The 26991-nt window shown below is 44.0% G+C and overlaps 1 pseudogene; it reads left to right on the plus strand.

The window, feature by feature from the left end:
* Positions 1-22137: 22137 nt before the first annotated feature.
* On the plus strand, positions 22138-24657 carry LOC136452265 (putative cyclin-dependent kinase F-2; annotated as a pseudogene).
* The last annotated feature ends 2334 nt before the right edge of the window (positions 24658-26991 follow it).

The following is a 26991-nucleotide window of genomic DNA, read 5'->3' on the forward strand; positions in this document are numbered from 1 at the left end:
TGGTGGCGAAGTCGTCGGCGCCGGCGGCGGCTGCCGGGGTATCTGCGATGATAACCCGGTCGAAGCTGGTGGAGCAGCTGCGCGACTACCAGATCCGATCCCAGCACAAGTAAATCCCCCGCTCGCATCCATTCCCCTGAAACCCCGACCGGGAAACTCTGCCTAGTCCGTGCTAATGGGGTAGTCGCAGTGTGCTCAGATCTCGCGGGCCTGGACGCTCGTGGTGCTAGATTTGGTCTCGTGGTCTGTGGGTAGGTTTTGTGTCGGAACTCCAGTGGGTCGAGTTGCATTAGTTGTAGGTAATGGCGGTATTGCGATATAATTCTGTTTCGCTCCGCGATGCATTGTTAGTTCGCAGTGTAGATAATCCAATATATGGTTGTCGAAGGCACTTGGTGGCTATTGACCATTCTTAGAGCAGTGTTTGTGCAAGTGATTATTTTGTAGATCTTGCTGTGTTCTCTATCCAGATTTGTGATGTTAACCTCGGGGGACTATTGGCACTTGACATGTCCATACATTCCATACTCAAACACGGAATTGTCAATTCCACCTTCTGGCACTTGATACATAATCAGTGACCAGCTCTTTGCAAATGAATAGGGGTACGCAGATTCAAACTGTGCTGGATTTTGCATTGCATCTCATAATTTTGCCTGAATGTAGCACTGTGGCACTAGTGGGTTGTTTTATTCCTGGTTGATAAATTGTCTTGACTTACTATTTGCCACTGCATTTTTAACCACATCACTCTAAAGAGCTTATTGTCTCTTCCCTAAGTTCTACAACATGCACTTTCTTGATGATCCTGGAGTCGCAGTGCTAAACCTGCATACCACTTCATGTTTCATGTCAGTTTGGAAGCTGATGGTTCTCTTAACATATCATGCAATACTGATAGAAGGAAAACTATTTCCTCTCTCTGTTAGCTGTTAGCTGTTACTCGGCAGATTGCACATTTACACCTGCTTCTTCAATGACCTTAACATGAATCTGCTCTCTACATTTTGCAGGCGCGATGTTATCGGAGCTATATCATGGGGCTTGCTGTGTTGTTTTCTGATAATATCTTCGTACATGACGCTATACTTCAGGCACTTCTGGCTTAGTGCTATCATTATCTCACTCGGTATTCTTCTCCCTGCCGGCCTGTATATTTTGAGGCAAAGAAAGCTGGCTAAGAAACGAGAGAGAAGACTGTTGTTGCCTCTCTCTATGTAAGGTTGTTGGTAGGCTTCTTGTTTTTGCGCCTATTCTTGTCTTGATAGAATCCGCATTCTTGGCTTGCGGTTTGTCTAGCACACATCCAACATTTTATACGTCTCTGGCCCCTAATACAGATCCTTATTCTTCAGTGTTCTCCAAAGTTCTACAAGAGAAATGATAGTTTTGCGAGTAGACACCAGTTGTGTTGTCAGCTACAAATTTCAGTTTTTTTATTTGTTTGGTCGATGCCTTCAGCCCGAAGAAACAACTCAACATGTCATGATACGTTGGGTGTTGCCATACCTGTGTATGCAGATACTGTTTCGTACTTCTGATGGATTTTGTTAGCTGCATTCCATCTCCTAGCTCATTTGCTAAGGCCTTGCTTAGCTACTCCTTTGAAAGTTTACATTCTATCCATCGAATGTTTGGATGCATGGGGTATTAAATATAGACTAAAAAAATAACTAATTGCACAGATTGTGATTACTTTGCGAGACAAAATCTTTTAAGCCTAAGTAGTTCATGATTTGGCAACGTTATACTACAGTAACACATGTGTTAAAGACGGATTAATTAGGCTTAATAAATTCGTCTCGTAGTTTACTGATGGATTTTGTAATTTATTTTTTTATTAATATCTGAACACTCATGTAACACTCAATGTAACATCCCAAAACTTTACACATTAGGGCTCTGTTCGTTTCTCTTATAATCTATACTTTTCAGCTTGTTTTTTTAGTCAGAACAGTGTTTTTCTCTCACAACAAATCAGCCGAAACAATGTTTTTTTTTTCAGTGAAGCGAACGGGGCCTAGATTTAAACAAGGCCTAAGTGAGATTATGGTTAAAATGAGGACACTTTGATTTTCGTTTCTTGTGCCCAGTTGATGTTTGTTTCTGACAAAGTTGTATATTTATTGGTTTGTATTGTGTTATGGAAAAAATGTATATTATTGGCTGACTCCAGCTTGGTACTGAATAAATTCACGTTATTGCCGCTCGAATGTGTACTAGCACAGAGTAATATTGTTTCCAATGCAAATAGTTACCGCAGACATCAGCAGGATGTTCTCCTGTGCTGTATCTTCCTTGTACCAGCTATAGGAAAACTTAAAAAAAGGCAGCCCCAGTGCACGGCAAGCAGGGTCAGAGGAAGAGTCCGATCACTTAGATTTTTGTACGCAGCCTTTCCCTTATTTCCACAGGAGGCTGTTTCTGGGACTTATGAACCCGTGACCTTATGGTCACAGGGCAGCAGCTATTGGAAAACTTAACGGCCCTTTTTGGAACCTGGGAATACGAAGGCAAATCCACAATGGTCTGGAAAAATGAATATCGCCATGGACTTGGTGGTCCTACGATCACATACGGTTTGGTCAGATAAGAAAAAAAATATGGCTTTGATTAACGTTTTCAGGGCAATAGCAATACGGTATGGGGATTGTTTGTTTGAAAAATGATCTTATGTCAGATGAGACAGTGCTTCATAAGTCTATCCCTTAAACTTGTGGGGAATGACTGAATGTGATAGTGATATATTATCTCTTCTTATTCCACAAATTAAACAAAAACAAAGTGAGGAATTAAAAGATGATGGGCTACTCCATTTTTCAAACCAAACGGTCCCTAACTTGAACTACATTTCTTAACCAAACATCCTCTAAACTCCAACATCATAATCCAGGTTTCGGAAATTGCTAGGAATCAGGCACCATCGCACCAAGGTCTCCTCTATTGCTGGGCCTGTCAACGCAAGCAGAGGTAGACTAAGAAAAAAAATGAATCCCCTTAAACTTCCTTGCACACGGGCCCACATGTAAGTGATTCATTGTTCCTTCATTTTGATTCTCGCCTGGTTCTCTTCCTCTTACTCTGATTCATTGTTCCTTCATTTTAATCCTCTGAAAGCATCTAGGCTCCTAGTTGGGTTTAAGTGATTAATGACAATACGAGATTACTGTGACTAACGTGTGTTTTGCAGATGCAATTAAGTTAGGTCATGATAATGATAATTGATTGGGCAATCATGGTGGTTATGCCCCTACGATGGAAATCGTTTCGGTTTTTAAAGGATGGACGACAAGATTAAGGATGGACTAGTTCTAAGTGTCGTTTGGTGTTGAAGAGACACTTAGAGTAGTTTAGAACTTTGTTTTTCCTTTGGCCGTACTATTAAGGGGGGTATGAACAGGTAGCTTGACCTAGGTGAGTCTAATGGGTTAGGTGTAGTGCACACTTGTTAAATCTAGCATTAGGTAGCTTCTAAAAAGCCCTTAGATCAATTGGAGCAAACTTCATTTATATATGATTGCGAGTTGGAAGTGAATAGAGGGTCAAATGTTGACCGGACGCTGGTTCTGGTGTGATACGACGCTGGCGCAGAGTCCGATCACTTCATTTGATCAAGGTGAAGTCGTCTGGATACGATCGGACGCTGAGTGAAATGTGACCGAACGCTGGGTGCCAGAGTTCGGTCAACTCCAGTAAGGTTCTAGAGAGGGAGAATCCTGATCGAACGCGTCGGGTCAGTACTGACCGGACGCTGGTTAGGTTCCAGCTACTGACCGGATGCTGGTTAGGTTCCGGCTACTGATCGGACGCTGAGCAGCAAAGTGACCGGACGCTGGGTTCTAGAGTCCGATCAACATCAGTAAGGTTCTAAAGGGCAGTTTTTGTGACCGGACGCTGGTCAGTGTCCGGTCACAACTTAACTGCTCGGTGGCGGAAAGAACTGACCGGAGCGTCCGGTCACCTTGATCGGAGCGTCCGGTCACCCCACAGTGGCACATAACGGTTCGTTTTGAATGAGGGGTTACAAATACTTCCTCTATTCACTCAAGGGATCACTTTTGCTCATTCCAACAGCTGAGAAACACCCTTGAGAGTGCCAAGAAGAGCAAGGTCCTAGTGAGACGATTGAGATTTGAGAATCCAAGAGAGAGGCCTCATTAGTGAAAGCAAAATTAGCAAAGTGTGCATCCACCCTTCTCATTAGGCTTGTCGTGGTCAAGTGAGAGTTCGTGCTTGTTACTCTTGGTGATCGCCATCACCTAGACGGCTTGGTGCTGATTGGGAGCTTGATGATCATCCGACGGAGCTTGTGGATGACCCAACTTAAGTTGTGAGCGGTTGTGGGTGATTCACCACGACGGAGTGTCAAAGAATCAACCCGTAGAGAGCACTTTATCCTTGCACGGATCAAGGGGGAGCTACACCCTTGCGCGGGTGCTCCAACGAGGACTAGTGGGAAGTGGTGACTCTCCGATACCTTGGCAAAACATCATCGCATTCCTCCTTCTCTCTTTACTTTGAGCAATTCAATTCTTGTCTTTATATTCATAGAATTGTCATGCTAGAGTAGGATTGGAATATAGGTTGCTAAACTTTTATGCAGTAGAACAATAGAAACACTTTCTAGGCACAAGGGGTGAAGTGGGCTAACCATAGGGTTTAATTATTGCAAAGAATTTTAGAATTAACTCAATTCACTCCCCTCTTAGGCATCTTGATCCTTTCAATTGGTATCAGAGCCTCGTACTCACGTATTTAGGCTTAACCACCTAGAGAAAGATGTCTCACGGGGATGGACCTCCTCCTATCTTTGAGGGAGATGATTTTCCTTATTGGAAAATTCACATGGAGGCGTATTTAGAAGCTCTAGATGTTGGAATACTTAGAGCCGCCTCACAAGGATTCTCAAAACCTTAGGATCCCATGCACCTTCAAGGTGATGAAGTAAACTATGAGAAATGGAATGCAAAGGCTCGAAACTCCATCTTTAGGGGCCTTTGCAAAGATGTGTTTAACCGGGTGAGGAACCACAAGGACGCCCATGCACTATGGTCGGACATTTGTGCGCTCCATGAGGGAACCAAGAGCGAGCATGAGGAACGCTATCATCTCATTATGAAAAAGCTTAATTCTTTTGAGATGCTTCCTAAAGAGAGTGCTAATGAAATGTACTCACGCTTGAATGTTCTTGTAGAGGAAGTCAATGGGCTTGGACTTTCTCAAATGCAACCATCCGATGTTGTGAGAAAAATTTTGAGTGTCCTCTCCATTGACAAATATGGGCATATTGTGACCGTGCTTCATCAAGGTGATCTTTCCACCGCTACACCAACTCAAATCTTGGAAAAGATCAATGCTCATGAGATGTACATGCACATCACACCACAAGATGGCTCATCCTCTATCAAGAAGAAAGACAAAGACTTAGCATTCAAGGCTAGCCAAGAGAAGGGCAAAGCAAGAATCAAGGATGAGAGCTCAAGTGATGATGAAGTTAATGATGCAAGTCTTGTTCTCATGGTGAGAAGAACCACCAAGATGCTAAAGAAGCTCAACAAGAATGGTGTCAAAGTTTGATGGAAAGAAAAAGAAGTTCTTCACTAGCACTAGAAGGAAGCTAATCTTGGAGATGGATTGCTACAATTATGGAGAACTTGGTCATCTAGCACATCAATGCACAAAGCCCAAGAAAGACAAGTACAAGAATAAGAACAATGGCAAGAAAGATGACTCAAGTGATGAAGATGAAAAGAAGAAAAACAAGCCATACAAGAAGAAAGATGGCAAGAAGAAGGACTTCCACAAGAAGAAGAAAAATAGGAAGGCATACATCATCAGTGATTGACTTACGAACATTGATTCATCTAGTTGCTCATCCGATGATGATAGTGACAACGAGAAGGTGATCGCTATTGTGATTAATTCTTCATCATCTTCACCAACACCACCGCCATCATCCTCTACACACTTATGCCTTATAGCCAAGGGTGAACAAAAGGTATCAAATGATGATGATAGTAGTGGTGATGATCATGCTAACAATGATGATAGTGATAGTGATAGTGATGATGATGAATATGAATCACCTTCATATGATGATCTTGTTAAATTGCTAAATCAATACACTAAGATCATTAGAAAGACTAGAGCTAAAAATGACAAGCTAGAAGCTAAGAATGATTCTCTTTTAGCTAAATGTGATATAGCCGAAAAGGCTAGTGTTGAGCTTAGAGAAGCAAATGAAGCTATGTCATCCAAACTCAAGGAGCTCAAATCTTCTAAGAAAGAGCTTAAAGATAAACATGATAAACTTGAGGGGATGCATAAAGAGCTCATCACTAGCCATAATATGCTAAAAGAAGAATATACAACTCTCAAGATCAATCATGATAATCTTGTTATCGCTCAAGAATTTTTATCCAATGAGCCACATGATGCTACTAATGATGTTGTTAAGATTGATATAGCTACATCATGTGATGATTTAATTGTTGAGGGCATTGAGCAAGGATCTAGTGGCAAAGGCAAGCAAGTGGTTGAAACTGACAACTATGATGAGTATGTCAAGCTCAAGCATGATAATGAAAAGCTCAAGAAAGATCTTGAAGAGCTTAAAACCACCAACACTATAGTGCTAGAAACTCTTGATCATGATGGTAATTTGATTCTTGAGAATGAGAAGCTCAAAGAAGAGAACAAGAAACTCAAGGAAGAGAAAAATAATGATGCACTCAAGGAAGAGAACAAAAAGCTCAAGTTGGAGAAAGAGCATCTCAAGATTGGATTGAGAAGTTCACAAGAGGCAAGCATCTTCAAAGTGAGCTACTAATGAACACCATCATGAAGATGGATAGAAGTGGCATTGGGTATTTGGCAAACTAGGAGAAGAAGGCTCAAGCTCAACAACAACAACACAAGTCAAAGCCAAAGCCAAAGAGGTGTTTTGAGTGTGGACAAGAAGGACACTTTGCCCATGAGTGTCAAACTCCACCACCATAACCCTTGCACAAGCATGCTAGACCCTTTGCTTTCAATGCTCATTACATGCTTAGAAAGGACTCTAGTGGAAAGATGAAAGTTATGTTCTTAGGACCTCCCAACAAGAATAGGCCTAAGAAAATTTGGGTAGCAAAGTCACTTGTTGAGAAAGTCAAGGGCCCTCAACAAGTTTGGGTTCCTAAAGCTTGATCTCTTGTGTGTAGGTGAACTACAAGACCGGTGGAATTCATTGGGTAATTGATAGTGGTTGCACACAACATATGACCGATGATCCTCGTATGTTCACCTCACTAGATGAAGAAGTAGATGGACAAGAAAGAATCACATTTGGAGATAATTCAAAGGGCAAAGTTAAAGGATTTGGCAAAGTGGCAATATCAAATGATCATTCAATCTCAAATATGCTATATGTTGCTTCATTAAGTTTCAACTTGCTATCCGTTGGACAATTGTGTGATCTTGGCTTTCAATGCCTATTTATCGAGAAGGAAGTGGTTGTATCCAAGAAAGATGATGATCAAGTGATATTCAAGGGATTTAGATACAAAACCCCATATTTAGTGGACTTCACCTCCAAAGATGCTAATTTGAAGACATGTCTATTCACCAAAACAACACTTGGGTGGCTATGGCATAGAAGACTTGCTCATGTTGGGATAAGCTCACTCAAGAAGCTAATGAAGAATGATTTGGTGAGAGGGTTGAAGGATGTGAAGTTTGAGAAGGATAAGCTTTGTAGTGCATGTCAAGCCGGTAAACAAGTTGCAAACACTCATCCTACAAAAGCTTTCATGTCAACAACAAGAGTGCTAGAGCTCCTTTACATGGATTTATTTGGACCAACAACATACAAGAGTTTGGGAGGAAATCTTTATTGTCTTGTGATTGTTGATGACTACTCTAGATACATATGGGTATTCTTCCTTCATGACAAATCCAAAGTTGCATCATGCTTCAAGAAGTTTACCAAGAGAGCACAAAATGAGTTTGAAGTGAAGCTCAAGAAGATTAGAAGCAACAATGGGAAAGAATTTGACAACACAAACATTGAAGCCTATTGTGATGAAGTTGGGATCAAACATGAGGTCTTTGGAACATATACTACTCAACAAAATGGTGTAGTTGAGAGAAGAACCGAACATTAATCACACTAGCAAGAACAATGCTTGATGAGTACAACACATCTGAAGCTCTATGGGCGAAAGCTATCAACACCGCATGCTATGCATCCAACCGCCTATTCCTTTAAAAGTTTCTTGGCAAGACACCTTATGAGTTGCTCAATAGGAAGAAGCCGGACGTCTCTTTCTTTAGGGTGTTTGGTTGCAAATGCTACATCTACAAGAAGCGGCAACACCTAGGAAAGTTTCAAAGATGTTGTGATCTTGGTTTTCTTGTTGGTTACTCATCAAAGTCCAAAGCATATAGAGTATTTAATCATGCCATCGGCTTGATTGAAGAAACATATGATGTGGAATTTGATGAATTTAACGGCTCCCAAGGAGCACATGAGAATCTTGATGATGTAGGTGATGAACCATTGAGGGAGGCCATGAAGAATATTCTAGTTGGAGACATCAAGCCTAATGATGATGAAGATGATGTATAAGTGATCAATCCACCTTCTTCATCAAATGTGCCACAAGATGGTGATAAAGATGGGAGAGTAGAAAATGAAGATACTCATGTCTCCCATGAGCAAATAGTGACACAAGCACAAGATGTTGATGCTCCACAACCTCCCCCTCAAGTGGTTGATAGAAGAAACTCACCTCTACTACAAGCTCATCCATAAGATCTCATCATAGGGAGTCCATCAAAGGGTGTATTGACTCGATCTTAAAAACTTGCTTTATTTATTGAACATCACTCTTTTGTCTCTTTGTTTTGAGCCTACCAAGATAGAAGAAGCTCTTCAAGATCCAGATTAGATAAATGCCATGCATGAAGAGTTGAACAACTTTACCTGTCGGTGCAGAAAGTGACCAACTAGTAAATATTTATAGTTTTGCTGTATGTTATGATCGGAGGTGGCCTAGCACTCAATAACACTGGATTTATACTGGTTCACGCAATGTGCCCTACGTCTAGTCGGGGTCGGTCGGTGACTTTATTCCTGAGCCCAGGTGCTCGAAGTCTATAGTGGGGTTACAAACGAGAAGGAGAAAAGAGGGGGTGTACAAGAGGTTCGGTTGGCTCGACTGGAAGAGTTGCAGTCGGAACTTGGTGGTCCTACGGTTGTAAGGTGCTGATGTCGATCTAGTGAGTCTAAGCTTGAAGAAGTCGATCTCCTTTGTAGGAGGGAGCGTATCCCCTTTTATAGATGAAGGGGATAGCTTTACAAGTGAGAGGGAGAGAGTACGGATGTTTCTAAGCCTTGTTGCCCACGCTGATGAAGACTAGATAATGGTAGGCGCCCTCAACACTGTTGATGTTGCTATAGAATGTCAGATGTGCATAGGAGGTCGAGCTATCTTCTTTAGGAAGGATGGACGCCAGTACCTACAAATACTTCTTGATGCCTAGTGGCATGTGAGGAGCCACGCTATGTTCACCCGGTATGGCAAATCCTAGAGCCCATACTACGATTGTTGTCCAGAGACACATGGGGGGCTTACCGTATGGGAATTTTTAGCGCCCCCTGCAATACTTTGTGTTAGGGTGGCTATAGAGCACTGTTTCATGCAGGGTATGGTCCCTGGTACAGTGGTTTTGACTTGTGAGCCATGCCTTGCCCTTCTCCGTATGTCTTCTAGTTCCTTCCGAATGGGTGTCCCTGATCGAACAGCTCTAGTCGGCTCTCAATGCGCCGATCAGAGAAGAGCAGTGAGCAGGGTTCCCACGAGCCTCGGTCGTGGGGTTAGAGTCATGGGGTCAAAGTAGGAAGCAACGTTTTGGGCCAGGCCTCTGATTGGAGAGACTGCTTGGAGACGGCTGGTGCCTGAAGCGAGTGCTCCGGTCGGAGAGGTGGGCCAAAGAAGTTGATGAGCGGGCGCTTGTTCTTTTAGGTAGACCTTCCGGTTGGTGACTAGACTACCCGTCTGGTCCGTTGTGTTTTAGATTTTTGGGCCGGCCCATGAACTATATGTTGATTTCCTAGGCTGAGCCCGGGCCTGGAAGCTGGTCCTCGAGGGACCTTAGGTTTACGAACCCGACATCACCCGCAATGAAGTTTGGACTCTTGAAGAGCGACCACAAGGTGCAAGAGTCATTGGAACAAAGTGGGTGTTCCGCAACAAGCAAGATAATCAAGGCATTATTGTGAGGAACAAGACAAGACTAGTTGCAAAGGGGTTCTCTCAAATTGAAGGGTTGGATTTTGGAGAGACCTTTGCACCGGTTGTAAGACTAGAAGCCATTCGTATCCTCGTTGCATATGCATCACATCATGAAATGAAACTATATCAAATGGATGTGAAAAGTGCTTTTTTAAATGGCTTTATTAATGAACTAGTCTATGTTGATCAACCTCCCAGGTTTGAAGACCCTAGATATCCTAATCATGTTTATAGGTTGTCCAAGGTGCTATATGGGCTTAAGCAAGCCCCAAGAGCTTGGTATGAGCGTCTTCGAGATTTCCTCATTGAGAAGGGCTTCACTATTATGAAGGTCGACACCACACTATTCACTAAGAAGCTTGATGGATATATCTTCATTTGTCATATATATGTTGATGATATCATCTTTGGATCATCAAATGAAGATTATTGCAAAGAGTTTGGTGAATTGATGTTGAAGGAGTTCGAGATGTCAATGATTGGAGAGCTTACATTCTTTCTTGGTTTTCAAGTCAAGCAAATGAGAGAAGGGTTTTTCATCTCTCAAGAGAAATATACTAATGATCTTCTCAAGAGATTCAAAATGGATGAATGTAAGCCAATCAAGACACCAATGCCAACTAATGAACATCTCGACCTAGATAAGAGAGGTAACATGGTTGATTAAACTCTCTACCGCTCTATGATTGGTAGCTTGTTATATTTAACCGCATCTAAGCTCGACATCATGTTTAGTGTGTGTAGGTGTGCTAGATTTCAAGCTAATCCTAAGGAAGCTCACTTGATTGTCGTTAAAAGAATCCTTAGGTATCTTAAGCACACACCAAGCATTGGCCTTTGGTATCCCAAAGGAGCTATATTTGAATTAGTTGGCTATTCCGATTTGGATTATGCTGGTTGCAAAGTTGATAGAAAAAGCACATCCGGAGGATGCCATTTGCTTGGTAGATCACTTGTGTCTTGGTCCTCCAAGAAGTAAAATAGTGTGGCTTTGTCCACCACCGAAGCAGAATACATTGCCGCGGGTGCTTGTTGTGCACAAATACTTTACATGAAGCAAACTTTGCTAGACTATGGTGTAGTTCTAGAAAAAGTACCTCTTTTGTGTGACAATGAGAGTGAGGTAAAACTTGCTAATAATCCGGTTCGACACTCCCGCACCAAGCACATAGATATCCGCCATCACTTTCTTAGAGATCATGTTGCTAAGAATGATATTTCATTAGAAGGTGTAAGGATCGAGGATCAATTGGCGGATATCTTCACTAAACCGCTAGATGAGGCAACTTTTGTCGGTTGAGGAATGAGCTCAATGTGCTTGATTTTAGCAATTTCACTAGAAAATGAGCTTGTGTTTTCCCTTGCATTGCATTGTAATATACAACATGTTTACTTTATGGTAATGCACTTAGGGCTTGTCTAACATGGTTAAGATAACCACCGGAAAGCATGTGAAGAAGCTTAACCTTAGATCAAACTTGATAAGCAACTAGAATCACTTTCAAGTATTGTATTGCATTGCATATGCATGAATGTTGTTTTATCGTTTCTCTTCAATCACATTTTTTATTGCCTATTTTCTTAAAAAGAATTATAGCCTAAGGCAAAATATTTTGAAAAATTTGAGGGTTTGAGAGCGGTCACTCACATCAGTCCCAATTGGTGTTTATTTGGGTCTTTTTGAAGTTGAGACTTGATTGGGAACAGGCAGCATGAAGGAACATTGAAGATCTACTGAAAAAGAGTGATCGAACGTTGGACCAAACTCTACCTCCTGCGTTTGGTCAGTTCACAGATGGTGAACTAGTGTTGCGAAGGAGTGACTGGACGCTGGAACAGTGTTCTCTCTACGTCCGATCAGAAGGTGATCCTGCGTCCGATCAAGGGAAGAAGATGAAGACAAGATCGACCAAACTTTGGCTATGTCCGATCAGTTGGGATCAGACATGTCCGATCTTGACTCCAGGGGATTTGGACCTCTCTGGAGTCGACCGAACTCTGGGTGGCAGCGTCCAGTCATTGCCATCGGAGCATCCGGTCAATAGATATCGTGCGGGATTCCAATTCTTATCTCGTTTCCTTTTCTAAACCGTCGGGGCCACCATATAACCGTACCATGGTCTGACCTAATCCCCACCATCGACCGCACCCACGCCAACATCGCTGTCTCCCTAGCTGCCGTGCAGAGCCCTAGCCATTGTCCGCAGCGCCACCCTAGCTGCACTACACCTCCCCACGCCTACGCCGCCGCACATCTCGAGCATCGCTGTTGTCCCACGGCGCTCCTAAGCCATGCAGCAGAGCTCCACCGTGCCCACGTAATGCCCACGCCACTCCCGAGCGCCACCGCACCCATACTTTGCTCCATGCCACAGCAGCAGCGCTGCTCATGCCCTAGCGCCTCTGCCACCGTGCCATTGCTCCTCGCCATGCCCTAATCCACTGCCCTACATCTTCTCAGCTTTCACAGCACATCGCCAAAACCCTAACCATTACCGATCCGGTGGTTCCCTAATTTGTTCCTCGATTCTGGTTCGTCAGGTAGCAAGCCCTCGATTCTAATTTCGTACCTATTACTTGCTTCTTAGGGTTTTGTATCTCTAGATGTATATTAAAATTATTCATATATCCGATCTATTCAGACATGTAGTGAGTTGGTGTTCTTGAGGTCACTTTAGCAGTTGTTAGTTAACTTGGGGCCAAGCTCGCGAGTACGGATTGAGGCCAAGCCTTGGAAGTGTCAGTGATAGTTGTTTCTTGTCCAAGACAGCAGATCATTCTAGATGGCTTGTGTTAAGAACGCTAGAGGTGGTCTAGGTGATGAGGATCTGAGGCCTCCGCCTTGCTTGCCTACTTATGTGAAAGGCAAGGCGACGAAGAAGATCACGTCGAAGAAGCGGAAGTATGCAGATGCTGATATAGCGAGAGCAGCCATAGTTGTAGCCACCGCCGAGTGTGTAGAGAGAGGAGGGGCTAGGAGTGGAGTCTAGATTGTAGATTAGCTTTCACTAGCACAGAGGACAACTATTGAGCAGGTTGAGCATCGTCATGGTAGTCCATCTGGGACTATCATGCTTGAGGGACGCCATGTTGCTTTGGAGGAGACTCAGCCTTAGGGGGAGCCACAGCAGTAGACAGAGCAAGCTCAGGAGGGAGAGTGGGCAGAGGAGATAGAGCAGGCACCATAGCTTCGCTGCTCTAGTCATACTTGTACCTAGGTGACATCGAGGGTAGAGACACAGCGGAGGGGTTCTTGTCTGCCTCTTAGACCACAGGGTCTACCTCTAGTGACTCATCTGGATTTGAGGGCCACCACGGCCAAGCAGGTGTAGCAGCTCAGATTTGTGTAGTTCGAGGAGTGGTTCCTGCCTAGGAGGGATGAGCGTGCTTCTGAGGGGTTCTATACACCACTATAGGAAGAATTTTATAATACATATCTTAACAGTGGGGTTGCATTCAGGTCTTAGAGGGTCTGTTCTATTGAGGCCATTGTAGCAGCTGCAGGAGAGTAGATATGTCCTCACCTTTCTTACGTGCCAGGGCTGATAGATCTACTTGGATAGACAGACAGATATGTTCCATCATGGGTTCGAGAGTTCTATGCTACACTTTGGATTGACCAAGCTCATAGGTTCATTCACTTTGCATTCAGAGGCTGAGACTATAGGCTGATGAGCTTTAGGGCCAGGGAGATACTTAGGCTACAGGATTCACCCATCTGCATTCACGAGGTTTGCTATGGCCACACAGAGCCTCCTAGACACCCTCACGGCGGTCTTGTATCTCCTATAGATCTGGTTCACCCTTGCTTCATAGAGCCATTCAACGAGGGGTTGAGCAGGACACCTAGGGATCTTACTCCTACAACCAGATTGCTAGATGCTATCATGAGGAGGACTCTGCTTTCGAGGATGGGATATCATGAGGGATTGACTCACATTCAGTTGTGGCTGCTGAACGCCCTGATGCGATAGACATTCTTTGATGTTTGGGATGTCATGCTTTCTGAGATGGAGGATACCCTTACAGAGGGATTCAGAGGACATAGACAACTACCTTATACACACTAGATTACCTTTCTGATTCATAGGGCAGTTACAGTGAGGCCTCTAGAGATGTTGGTAGAGTATTCTAGTGCTACTATCAAGTTCCCTCTATATAACTTGACCCAAATGCTCCATCATAGTAGGTTAAGTGCACCTAGCCAGCCGCACCATTGCCTAGAGGTGCTAGAGACTATAGCCCAGCAGGATGAGACTATCAGGGGCATTGCGGCGATAGAGGAGGAGCAACTAGATGCTCAATAGGAGGGTATGGTCGAGAGCGACCCCAGCGATAGTACAGATGATTATTAGGATATCCCTCAGATGCCTCCTCGATGACATGGCCATGAGGCTGGTAGCTCCAGTTCAGCTCCACCTACACCATAGACAGACCCTGCTCTACTTGCTATCCTTGAGCGAATGAGGTAGGATCAAGCTCGCTAGGCCCAGGAGACCGCAACTACATTTGCACAGTTTTAGGCCAGACAGGATGAGTTCTAGCGATAGTAGCAGGCTATCCAGCAGCAGCAGGCCATGTAGCAGCAGCAGCTTTAGATGCAGCAATAGTTACTTGGATTTATGCAGCATGTCGTCTCTGCTATTGGAGCTCCACCACCATACACCTTAGCTTGGTCAGCTTGCCACCACTTCATCGACTCTAGTTGTATAGCCTAGTGGGCTTCAGAGTCAGGGACAGGCAGCGGCATAGTTTCCTTCACCTACAGAGCAGGTGTCCTAGTGGTTTGCCTTGCTAGAGCCAGCCCCGCAGTTCACACCTCTATAGACGGACTTCACACTGGCTCAGACTTCCTCGCTACTTGTGTTAGATACCTTAGTCTCTAGGAGCCTTGGTGTGACATTCAGTGAGTTGATAGGGCAGCCTACTCCGCCATATCTACATGTCCCTGGTCCTTCCACAGTTGCTCCTATTACTGGGACTATAGAGATGCTCCCTTCTTTAGTTGCATCATCAGAGCCGCCTACTATAGTGTACAGTCATACCTATAGAGTCACATGCCACACTAGTCCCTGATCTGACCTAGACCGCTTCAGCATTGCTTCTAGCCATAGAGGGTTAGACTGCTCAGAGCTTAGAATCAGATGATGATGCTACCCAGTTCCAGATCGCTCATCACACCTCAGCGCTCGACTCATCTGCTGCAGTCCCGCCAACCGACCCTTAGGTTTTGGTGTTTGACGCTAAAGGGGGAGAGGGATCGAGTATGATAGACTTATGGGGAGTGATACTTTTAGGGGGAGATTATCTACATTTGGCTTTCTAAGTGTGATACATTTTTATGCATTCATGTTTACTATTATGCATTGAACTACATAAGTGTGATCGTAATCATGATATTAATGTGATCGTGATATTTATGTGATATGTGACATGTGTGCTCTCTACTTTGAATTATTTATATGTCATGTCACTTGGTTATGCTCATTTGCTTTGCTTCCGCGCTTTACTCCGATGCAAATGAGCTTTATTACTTGTACTCATGCTTATTTCATATCTATTGAGTACATCATGTTGGCTTGGGTCATATAAGCTTGCCTAACTCTTTTGTTCTTATTGCCAAAAGCTTATATGAACCAAGCATATTGAAAACCTCATCTCTTTTACATACTTGAGGTTGTATTGTCATCAATCACTAAAAAGGTGGAGATTGAAAGCATCTAGGCCCCTAGTTGGGTTTCGGTGATCAATGACAATACGAGATTACTGTGACTAATGTGTGTTTTGCAGATACAATTAAGTTAGGTCATGGTAATGACAATTGATTGGGCAATCATGGTGGTCATGCCCCTACGATGGAAATCATTTTGATTTTCAAAGGATGGACGACAAGGTTAAGGATGGACTAGTTCTAAGTGTCGTTTGGTATTGAAGAGACACTTAGAGTAGTTTAGCACTTTGTTTTTCCTTTGGCTGTACTATTAAGGGGGGTATGGATGGGTAGCTTGAACTAGGTGAGTCTAGTGGGTTAGGTGTAGTGCACACTTGTTAAATCTAGCACTAGGTAGCTCCTAAAAATCCCTTAGATCAATTGGAGCAAACTTCATTCACATATGATTGCGAGTTGGGAGTGAATGGAGGGTCAAATATTGATAGAACACTAGTTCTAGTGTGATCGGACGCTAGCGCAGAGTCCGATCAGTTTATTTGATCAAGGTGAAGTCATCTGGATGCGACCAGATGCTAAGTGAAATGTGACCAGACGCTGGGTGCCAGAGTCCTGTCAACTCCAGTAAGGTTTCAGAGAGGGAGAATCCTGATCGGACGCATCCGGTCAGTGCTGACCAGACGCTGGTCAGGTTCCGGCTACTGACTGGACGCTGAGCAGCAAAGTGACCGAACGCTGGGTTCTAGAGTTTGGTCAACATCAGTAAGGTTCTAGAGGATAGTTTTTGTGACTGGACATGTTCGGTCAGAGCTGACCAGACGCTGGTCAATGTTCGGTTACAAATTAACTGCTCGGTGGCGGGAAGAACTGATCAGAGCATCCGGTCACCTTGACCGGAGCATCCGGTCATCCCGTAGTGGCACATAACGGTTTGTTTTGAATGAAGGGTTATAAATACTTCATCTATTCACTCAAGGGATCACTTTTGCCCATTCCAACAGCTAAGAAACACCCTTGAGAGTGCCAAGAAGAGCAAGGTCCTAGTGAGACGATTAAGATTTGAGAATCCAAGAGAGAGGCCTCATTAGTGAAAGCAAGAGTAGCAAAGTATGCATCCACCCTTCTCATTAGGCTTGTTGTGGTCAAGTGAGAGTTCATGTTTGTTACTCTTGGTGATTGCCATCACCTAGATGTCTTGGTGATGATTGGGAGCTTGGTGATCATCCGGCGAAGCTTGTGGATGACCCAACTCAAGTTGTGAGCGGTTGTGGGTGATTCACCGCGTTGGAGTGTCGAAGAATCAACCCATAGAGAGCACTTGATCCTTGCCTAGATCAAGGGGGAGCTACACCCTTGCGCGGGTGCTCCAATGAGGACTAGTGGAGAGTGGCGACTCTTCGATACCTCGGCAAAACGTCGCCATATTCCTCCTTCTCTCTTTACTTTGAGCATTTACTTTGAGCAATTCAATTCTTTCTTAACATTCATAGAATTGTCATGCTAGAGTAGGATTGGAACATAGGTTGCTAAATTTTTGTGCGGTAGAACAATAGAAACACTTTCTAGGCACAAGGGGTGAAGTGGGCTAACCGTAGGGTTTAATTATTGCAAAGAATTTTAGAATTAACCCAGTTCACCCCCCTCTTGGGCATCTTGATCCTTTCATCCTCAATTGATTCTCTCCTCTTACTATGTCAATATATCCATGGCTAGTTCTCTCCTCCCTCTTCTCTCTCATGTGGCTGGCAAGGGGACGGCGGCCCACCCACAACTTGGTGTGGTGGTGGTGAAATCCCTATGTTTGGTTTCGGTAATTTAGGCAACTAGTGGACTAACCTCTACTCTAAGTGTTGTGATTGAGATATGTTAGGTCCACACCAAGGTTGAGCAAGGATGTCACTCATGGGAGGAGATGATTGTGACCAAATGTTGATCAAGTTCTTAACTCTTAGAAAAGAAGAAAAACAAAAACAAAATGCATGGGCTCAAGGCAAAGGTACAAGCTAGGGCATTTTTGTTTTGCTGGTCCAGATGCAATAGAGTGCATGATCGGATCTAGGATAGATAGCTATACTATTAAGAGGAGAACTCCATAGTTTAAAATGGTTATCTAAGTGCCACTAGGTGGATCAATTCATTGCATATGCATTAGGCCTTGTAAGGACATGAAAAAAACCCTTTGAAAAATGTTTGTGAAAAAGCTAACTACTTGCACAAATGTTGGAACACATTTTAAGTTAGCACATTTCAAAAGGGATGAAAATCATGGGCTAGGATGGCCACTATGGGCCATCGGACCCAAGAGGAAAGCACCGGACGAGTAGGGTTAGCCAGTCCGGTCAATAACCCTAGCCTAGCATCGCCTAGGAGCATCAGACCATACAATATCACTATTCACCAAGAGGTCCCACGTGTTAGTGTGCGGGAGAAGTTCAAAGGCTCCATTGAACTCTGGTTGTTGTTCCGGTGCGGGCCATCGGACTAGTCCAATGGTGAAAAATAGGCCCTAGAACCTTTCTGAGTTGCACCGGACCTAGGGCGCTGTTGGTTCGGTGGGGCACCGGACCAGGACCGTCAGTCCAATACACCACAATAGTCGTTGCTGGCACCAATGACTAGTTTAAATGGTCGACTGCCACATGGGCACAACATAGGGTATCAGACCCATAACCTATATTATGGTCCGATGGGACCGTCGGATGGTCCGGTGCCCCCGTGACTGACACAATAAAGCTCTAACAACTCTTTGAGCTTTGGGTGTTATAAATAGGTGGTGGTTGGCATTTGGCTGGCTCTCTTAGTACTTTAACACAATATACACCTTGTGAGCTTGTGCAAATACCTCCCACTCATCTCTTTGCTTATTGTTTGATCCAAATTGAGATTGGGAGTGATTCTAGTGCATTTGCATTGAGTTATTGCATCTAGTGGCACTAGAGATCCTTTGAGCTACGAGATTCTTATTACTCTTGATGGTTGCCACCACGTAGACGGCTTGGAGAAGCAGTGGATTGTTGAGCCGCTTTGGTGATTGTTGCTGGCTCCAATTAAGTGACTGTAAGGGGCTCTTGTGCTCATCCCCATGGGAGATCATGAAGAGCAACTCTAGTGGAATCATGGCTAGTTGGAGTGTACCATTTGAGTGGTTTTTGTGGCACCCTTGGTGGGTCTAGCTTGTCATGCTAGTTAGCTTGCGAACCATCAAGTGAGGACTCACCATAACGAGGACGCATGTTGCTGACAAGCAACTGAACCTCGAGGATATATCTTGTGTCATCACTTGTCCTGTTTGGTTTGCCTACTACTCACACTCTCGCATTACTTTCATAACATTGCTTATGTGGTAGTTATGTGCCTGGCCTAGAGTAGTGGTAGTTGTAGTAGTAGCTAGTTGTAATTAGTTGTAGTTGCTTCTTTAGTAGCTCTTGCTAGTTGTAGCTTGTATGTTGTTGTGACATAGTCTAGAGATCAAGCTACTAGAATTGTATAGGAGGATTACTTGTGTGAAAATAGAGATAATGCAAAGTAGAAGCTATTAGGGGCCTCGTATTGTTGTAACCAAGTTTGCACTAGTATTGTGTTTTTGTAGAAAATTTTATAGGCTATTCACCCTCTCTAGCCATCTAGATCCTATTAGGTGGCATAGGGTGGCAGCGGTCTACCTGCAGCTTAACACGGGGCACCGTGCAGTGGTGGTGACATGCCCAGCTACTCGGTGCGGGGCACCGTGGGGCGGTAGTGGTCCACCCGTGGCTCGACACGAGGTGTGGCCCATGGCCCGCCAAGCGGCTCTAGGTGGGGTGGCATAGCTTTACAACGGTGGCCCATCCGGCACAATGGCCTATGCTATCATCCATCTTGGCGCGGCTCATAGTCAGAATTAGACTCATAATCAGATTCAGACACACTCTGATGCAATGAATTGTGGTAGTCGGACACACATTCCATCCAATGGTATAAGTACTCAACCTACATCCTCACTTTCTCACGCATTACCCACTATAATCTATGTCTCTAGGTTCTTTACTTAATAAATGATGTAATAAATTATTAAATAATTGTTGAACTATTGAATATTGAGTGTTGATCACAACAGTATGTTGATAGCTATGACGAATGTTAAATAATGTGTTGGAACTAAAGGTTCTGAACATGAGAGAGGGAGAGAGGGAGGAGATGGTGGAGAGAGACACACTAGGGTTTTGAACAAGTGGAAATGAGTGGGAGGTGAGGTCCCTTGCCTTCATGCCCTTAGGCACTTATATAGGCAATGACTACTTACTAGTGACGCCTTGGTGGGGTTGGATTTCACATGACACTATGCTAGCCGCTAGTTGGGCCTCTTCTCAGGGGAGATTTGACCCATATACCTCATGGGTTCCCACAATAGAAGCCCATTAGCTATTGGATTATAGATGGTACAACATGACCTAATAGATGCTCATACTAGATGAGACATAAATAGAACTCAGACCTTGGTCGCAAGGATTGCCATTCGCAACCTATGCTTGTGCGCCTCTCTAAAAACTCCATCCCAAAAAAACCTATGGGAAAAAGGGCATGGATAAAAGAGCATGCATATGACTCTAGTCTATAAAAGTGCTAACTCAGGAAGCCACTAACTCTAAGTGCCTCAATGTCGATCTACCCGGTATCTTCATATTTGGCCTTCAGCTTCCTCAGCCGCTTTTATGACATGGATTGTTAGCTTTGCTCAACGTGTAGGACTTTGCCTATGGGACCTTCTTAGTGTGCAGAAGTTTGCCTATGGGACCTTCACATTGCATAGATCTTCATCTTCATGACCTTCTCGGCGTGAAGATCTTTGCCTTTGGGACCTTGGAGACACACCTTTTCTTCATGAATGGGTGCAGTTGTAGTTGATGTACTCAAAATAGCCATAGCCAAAGGTTGTAGTGAAGTCTCCAAATCTTCTCTCATGGGTGTCGAGCAAAAGACTTCACCCTCTAGAGTGTCAGGTCCTCCAGTATGCTCCCCAAACTCCTCCTGGCTAGCACTTGTGACCAAATTTTTAGTTGTGCTTTTTGTAGTTGACGTACTCATAGTAACCATAGCAGCAGAAGTTAATGTCCGGACCAAAGTTGTCGGTGGGCCCCTCAAGCCGAAGTGGTCAAGGAAGGTGAAGTAGACCTCGGTGCTGAATGAGTTGATGTCGCCCCTCGAACTAGGCAATGAATGCAAGTCATCATAAACATTGATGCCAAAGGTGTCGACAAGGCTCTCGAGCTGTTATAGTGGCCCAAGATGATAGCGAAGCCCCTTCTGTCAATGTGTTGGTGGAGATGAGTTGTCATAGTCATCAAAGATGTTGGTGAAGCGTCTCATGCCAAAGTGTTGGTGGAGGTTTGTCGTTGTGTACGCCGAAGATGTTAGTGAAAGTCCTCATGTCGAATTTTGGTGGAGGAAAGTTATTGTAGTTGCCAAAGATATTGACAATGGTATGTTGTCGATGTTGATGTTGAAGATGTCGGAGAAGCCCCTCTAGCTGTTGGTATTGAAGGTTAGTCATTGCAGTCATCGAAGATGATGATACCCTCTAGTGGAAGTGTTGGCATGGGTGAGTCGTTGACTCGTTGTAGTCGCTAAAGTGTTAACGAAGACCCTCCTGCTGAAATGTTTGTTGGGAGCAATGTTGGGGGAGCCCATGAGATATATGGTCTAAGCCTTCTCCTAAAAGAGGCTCAACTAGTAGCTAGCTAGAGTAGTGTCATGTGAAATTCAACCCCACCAAAGGGTCACTTGTAAATAGCCATTGCCAATATAAGTAACCAAGGGCATAAGGGTAAGGGACCTCACCTCCTGCTCATTTCCACTTGTTCAAAGCCCTAGTGTGTCCCCTCTCCACCTCCGAGCTCTCTCCTTCCTCTCTCTTGTTCAGGACCGCCAGTTCTAACATAATGGACTTGGAAACATATTCTCTTAGATATTCTACATGTAATTGAGCATTTGTGTTCACAATTTTTTTTCCATAATTCATTATGAATTTTCAAGTTTTCTATAGAACTGCAGAATGAATAGCTTCTACTATAGCCCGCTATAGTTTTTTATAGCTTTTGGAGAGGGTCACCATTCAAAACATTGATCTACCACCGTCACTGACGTCGTCCACCTGATCCTCGCCTCGTCCCCTACCTATGACATGCAATCCGCCGTCACCCTGCTTCACTCGTGATGCCTACTTGCATAGAGCTCGACGTCACTGTTTGTGACCCCACCGCCACGGTAAAGATCGGCCTAAAGACGAAGCACATCGCCATCCAAAGCATGGAGCAGTACTAGTTTGAGAACATCTGCTGCCTCGGCGCTATCTTTAAGGCATGCCACATGCTAGGCCATTGCCATGAAGTGCCACAGCACGGCCAATGGTGGGCACACTATGGTGCTCCGCAAGGCGTGCTTTCTCGAAGCTGCATGCTGCGGTGGTGCCAACCCGTTCGTCGTCTACTTCCACGACATTGTCCGTGACCTGATCAACTAGGAGATATGCCTCGTCATGGAGTACATGGTGACCAACGTCCATGACCTCCTCCTCCAGTGCCCCTGTGGGACCCGTTGCTGCCCGAGGCCATTGTGCATGTCGCCATGTGACAGCTACTTACGGGCACTAAGAAGATGCACGACATCAAACCCTAGAACATCCTCATCGGCGAGGGTTAGAGCATTGTCAAAATCTATGACTTTGGGCTAGCCATGTCAACAGATGAGTGACCCCCGTATGAGCCGGCCGACATGCTTTGGTACCAGGCGCCGCCTGGATGCTGTTGGAGAAGCCTAACTATGACGCCAAGGTTAATGCCTGGTCCCTTGTCTGCGTCATGGCGTAGCTCATTGAAAGTGCATTTGCCCCCTATGTAGGTTTTGGTGTATTGATGACATCCAAATTAGGGACTAATAAGATCTTAATGAGATATGTTACAACTTTAGTCCCATGAAAGTTTTAAAGAGTTGATCTAAGATGAAATGGTATCCCTCAAATTCTTGAAGTATAAAAGGCGGACGAACTCAAAGCGATCTTCATAGTTTACTTTTCTTGTTTTGGGTTTAGGGTTGCCGTACTATAAGGAGGGATCAAGTTTAGGTGGTATGAGGAAGATAGAATGCTCAAGCATAAAAATAAAATCAAAAGAGAGACACTCAAGCACCTCACGAACACTTAGATATAGTTTTTAGGAGTTTGGCCGTCGGAAGTGTCGACGCTAGCCGGAAGTGCCAGCTGCCGGAAGTCCCGGCTCCTACCGGAACTCCCGGGCCCTTGGGACTTAGTCACCCAGCTCGGCTGACCATCGGAGGCCCCGACGGGAGTCGGAAGTGCCGGCTGCTGGAAGTCCCGGCAGTCATTGGCAGTTCCGACTCTGGCCAAGTCAGCCAAGTTGACCGTGGTTTGAACAGTGCTTTTCTTAGGCGCCGAAAGTTCCGTCGATCTGTGTCGGAATTTCCGATGTAGATCTGAATGGTTTGTTTTTGCCTATGATTATAAATAGCTCTCTCCTCTCTTCTAACCATTACGAACTCATTCACTACGACCTCACTCTGTCCAAAAGAGCTCCCAAGCATCCAAGGCTCCCCTCTCCTATCCCCTTTGCTCCCAACTTTGATTCCCCTAAGGATTTGAGTGGAAGGAGAGTGGATTGAGTGAGAGAATCACTTTGGTAAGCTTGAGCACTTGATTTCTTCGTCAAGCCGGTTGAATTTGCGTCTATTACTCTTGGAGCTTTGCTCCTAGCCGGCTAGGCGTCGCCCAAGAGCTTTCATCTTGTGGAAGAGTCTTGAAAAGTTTGTATTATCCTTGATTTTTTAGTGGAAAGTTCAAGTGATCTTTGTGGTTGCATTGAGAGAGTCAAGGAGGTGGAAGAGACTCTGACCTTTGTGGTTACCTCAACAACGAGAACGTAGGAGCTTCTTTGTGGGGTTGTCGAACCTCAGGATAAATTCTTGTGTCCTGTATGCTTCTTGTTGTTGTGATTTGTGCTATCATATTTGATCTTGTTGTTTCTCCTCTCTCCAAAGCTTTTCTTAGGGTTTGGACTCGATCTACGGAGTGGTGGCTTTTTGGTGTCAAAGGAGCAACCCAACGCTTCACCTTACCACTAGGAAGTGGGGTTGTAAGTTATCGGAATCACAGAGTTTATTTTAGCTTGGGTTGAGTAGTTCACGTAGGAGTCGAAACTTCCGGCCATCGGAAGTTCCGCTCCAAACTGTCGAAAGTTCCTGTAGTGACTAACAAGTTACTTTGAGTTTTATGTAGAAATTTTTAGATACGTCTTTGCATCCCTATAGGCATTGTTTAGATCCTTTCACTCGTTAACAATGGCAGGCCTCTGTTCTAGGGATCCCATGACGATGGACATCTTTGCGCCATCTTCGATGTGCTCAGCATCCCTGACTACAGCATGTGGCCGTGCTTCTCGTTGACACCATTCGCCACCAAGGTGATGTCGGAGCTGGACACGCAGCGGTACAACCTCCTTTGTGATCTGTTCCCCGAGATGAAGCTGTCCACGGAAGGATTCGAGTTGTTCAGTGGCCTGCTCAGATGCAATCCCTCCAAGGGGTTGATGGCAGCCGCCGCACTCAAGCACCCATGGTTCGCCAATGTCGACGGTTTGGAGCTACCAAAGAAAGAGAAGCTTGCGTCCATGTTCGTTGCCCAAGCGACACAAAAGACAAAGGTTACGTGCTGTGTGCGTTTGAAGTGAAAAAACTCTTGGTAATGCTAGAACTCTTGGTCTCTAGCAGAAGACAAACCGAGCAACAAAGTGAAAATCAAAACATGGGAATCCATGAAGAAGATGGACATGCTACTGATGAAGAGGAACAAGAATCACAAGAGACTGATGCATGGTTGAATCTGGATCAAGGAAAGGTGCAACAAGAAGGAGCCAACCTTAAGCAGTCTGGATCATCCAAGACTACAAGAAGAACTAGAGAAAAACTTGAGTTTGTTAACTAGCTACAATTGGTTAGGAAGTACATCATTTGTTGACTGGTAACTGATGAAACTAGAAATTCTGGTAGGTACTAACTGTAATTTTGGCCAGTTTTTGTTGTATAGTCCTCTGACTACTGTGATTTTTAGCCATTTATAATTGTTCAAATTTTAAAGCAGAATGTAATATATTTGTCTGTCACTATGAAAGCCCGGAAGAGGGTATTTATTTCTATCGATGATATTGGTCAGAACACTACTTCACATGATGATTTGTGAATTTATTAGCCTATTGTCACTTCTGGCTCTGATTCGCTGTGTTGATGAGGAGGGTGACATTGTTGAGCTTAGAGGAAATTGACACAAAGGAAAAAGGAGCAGATCGACAAAAAGAAAAAGCCAAAGAGGAAGCCTCTTTTTTAATGGATGAATTGTTTGTCGCATTCAGGTATTCTCATAGATCATCTGAACAACATTCCTGTTATGACCGTTAATTTCAGGTCCTGCTGATTCTAATATGTTTTCATAATTAGGTAATAACTTGATCGGCAGATCATATAGAAATTCTTTAATTTTCCTCGTCTTGGTAGGTTTACCTTTCGAACTGAAGGTAAATATTCATGCTTGGAGGCATAATTTCATTTTTGTTGTTGGAACTGTATAGAAGATATCTATATTTTTTTTCTGATGAGGTCCGTTTATTCATGCTAAGTAAGTCATTTTCTTATTTTTTACCTTGATATGCTTACAGGAAAGGCATATGTGTGGGAAAAGTTGATTTTCCACATGCTCCAACATTCTGAGCTTAGCCAGTAGGATGGTAAGCAAAAAGAAGCAATTCTTTGAGGAGTTTTACATGTATGGTGAAATCATCGTCTCTGAAAGGACAATCATGAAAAATATACGTTCTCTTGGGATACTTTCTTTTTGAGGGAAATGTTGGTTGCTGAACATGGATTTTTTTTCCCAGATCACCTTAGAAATGGTCTATGATTTTGACTGTGGGACACCCATGTTTTTGTTATCCATCTTCTAAACACAGCCTGCACACCCACACCGGTAGTCACCTATGATCTGTATTTACATTCTATGCTATTTATTATTTGGTAATGAAATATAATCATTTAGGCAGATCTTTAATTAGGTTTGTATGCGCTAGATGCAAGGATGCTACGTTTGACCCTGGATATTGAACTTTAAAATTCCTTTGTGCATGGAGTTCATTGTCAAATGGGTCATCTAAGTGTTTTGTAAAGTTTATTTCTTAAATTGATGACGCCTGTCATAGAAACACGTAGGTTGCAGTACTATTGGGCTGTACCCTTGCTTCATAATTCATAATCTGAAATGGAATGGGTAATATGTACTGTAATTTTCTGTCCATCAATATGCTTTATCTTCTGTCACTTCTATTTTCCACTATACTTGTCATGTTTTAGTGGCACTAATTTCAATCAACCATAGAACCTAAATGGGGAATTTGTTGAAGGACAGTAATGTCACTGTCTTTGTGATGGGGTACACAAATGTCATGTCATATATTGGATGGGAGGAATTGAAGGTGAATATTTTTTTTAAAACGCAATGGCAGGAGCTCTGCCTTTCCATTAAGATATGAAAGAGAGTTTATATACAAGAGCTGTAGAGATCCCCGAGCAGGACAAGGGGGTAAAGAGGTGAAAAAATTGTACAGTCGTCTAGGACGATTACTCTCCCCAAGAATGAGCCATCTTCTTCTGCAGGATGTCCTCTTTCGTTCTTGAGGCCACCTGCATTGCCGTTTCGTGGGTGTTTGTGAATATTCTTCTATTTCTCTCTTTCCAAATGTTCCAGACGGTGTAGATTACCAAGCCGTTGAAGCGCTTTCTGTCGTCCTTGGTTATCTTGGATTGGACCTCTTCCCACCACGAGATCAAATGGGTTGGATCTTCGGCCGGGAGGATTATGCTTGCATCGAAGTGTTCCCAATGTAGAATGAGATTCCATACCGCTCTGGTGAACGGACAAAGCAAGGCTAAGTGGAGGCACGTTTCCAACGGGCCGTTGCATAGGGCGCATCGGTCTTGGTGTGGCCAACCTCTCTTTTGTAGATTATCCGC

Source organism: Miscanthus floridulus, chromosome 1 (assembly GCF_019320115.1).
Source record: "Miscanthus floridulus cultivar M001 chromosome 1, ASM1932011v1, whole genome shotgun sequence".
Taxonomy (NCBI): domain Eukaryota; kingdom Viridiplantae; phylum Streptophyta; class Magnoliopsida; order Poales; family Poaceae; genus Miscanthus; species Miscanthus floridulus.